Below are 1,353 nucleotides of genomic sequence, written 5' to 3'. Positions count from 1 at the left end.
GCATTCACCAGTAATAATGGATTGTTTTTCATGCTTTCCAGAAGATGACTGGACACTGTGAACATGGCCTAACGGAGTATACCTCTGCACAGAGCAGGACCTCTGCCTGTGTCCCGGATCTGACATCATGGCTCACGTGCTCTCACCAAGGGGACACGCACCAGAGGGTAAGAAAATGACAGACTCACCCACTCTGTTCCATCCTCCACTCCCTACAAGTGGCTGCCCAGGGCTACACCTGCACCTCACCAGGACGATGCAAACAAAACCTATAAGCAGTGGCCAGGGGAGCATAAAGGTGACCACCAGGTTTAAAATAATGACTCGGAAGAGATAATTTCTCTCAGTGATTACCAAGCAGACCAACTCACAGTGTTCAGCATGTTCTGCTCCACACTGGAGATTTTAAAGACAGTGGCTGATGTGCAAGTGACCATGGCTTGAAGAACAGCTAGTGATTTTTTTAAAATGGATATGACAGAGTCCAATTGAATATATTAAGAGAAGGCATAGCATCTTTAGGAATCTTACTAGGGTTGTGAGAATCATCTAAATGGGCTTAAAACTACCATCAACAAAATACTTTTGAAACAACAAGCGATCAAATTTAGTGCATGTTTATCAGTAAAGCTGCATTTTCAAAGTTATAACAAATTGATGTCTTAAACTACGCGATGGGCGCGGACAGTAGAAAAATCTAATGGTGAACATAAGAAAACCTGCAGATGAAGAAAAGGAGAGCAGAGTGGGGAAGTTAATTCACAGGGGAAGCTAGCCTTGCCGAGTCTGCAGCCAGGAGCGCAGCGTTGACACTTTGCCCAGAGGGAGCGGAAGGGCCCACGTGTGCCTCCCTGTGCCTCGTGGAGGTCTTTGGCCCAGGTCTCACTGACGGATCAGCCATCGTTATCTCCCAGAAAGGAAGCGTCAACACATGCTCAGTCTACTGTTCTATCAACAGGAGTGTCAGAAGCTGGGTCAAAGAGGACAAGGACCGTCTGCCCTCCAGTGAGCAGGAGTCTAGTAGGGCGAGGCCTGGCCCTGAGGCTGCAGTGCGTGCTCAAGGTTGTGACAAGGACAGACTGCTGAAGGTGTAGGAACAAGGGTGCAAAGAATCAGAAGAGACCTGAATGCCCCTAAGCGTGCGCTCCATGGAGCACAGAGCGGGAGGAGGGAAGAAGGCAGCAGGAAACCAGTCTAGAAGGATGAGGAGGGGCCAGATCAGAGGCAGGTGGACTGGGGCAGGAGCAAGCACTCAGGCCCCAAGGTCTGGCACGGAAGGCCCAGCTCTTCTAAGGACTGGCTTGCCTTGGCTAATCGGTGTGCAAGTGACAGTGGCCAGCTCCAAACCCTGGC

The 1,353-nt window shown here is 50.0% G+C and overlaps 2 protein-coding genes across 4 annotated transcripts in view; one reads left to right on the top strand and one right to left on the bottom strand.

The window, feature by feature from the left end:
* Positions 1 to 1,353, top strand: part of BTBD1 (BTB domain containing 1) — a 52,335-nt gene that overhangs the window by 9,005 nt on the left and 41,977 nt on the right. The window contains exon 4 of the mRNA XM_025050050.1: positions 42 to 167. The gene's annotated coding sequence lies outside the window, so the exon portion shown is untranslated. The remainder of the gene's footprint in view (positions 1 to 41; positions 168 to 1,353) is intronic.
* TM6SF1 (transmembrane 6 superfamily member 1) overlaps positions 1 to 1,353 on the bottom strand; it is a 22,279-nt gene that overhangs the window by 15,765 nt on the left and 5,161 nt on the right. The gene's annotated exons all lie outside the window — the stretch shown is intronic.

This window comes from Pteropus alecto, unplaced genomic scaffold, assembly GCF_000325575.1.
Source record: "Pteropus alecto unplaced genomic scaffold, ASM32557v1 scaffold60, whole genome shotgun sequence".
NCBI lineage: Eukaryota > Metazoa > Chordata > Mammalia > Chiroptera > Pteropodidae > Pteropus > Pteropus alecto.
The sequence above is the reverse complement of the archived record's forward strand: the minus strand, read 5'-3'. Positions and strand labels throughout refer to the sequence as shown.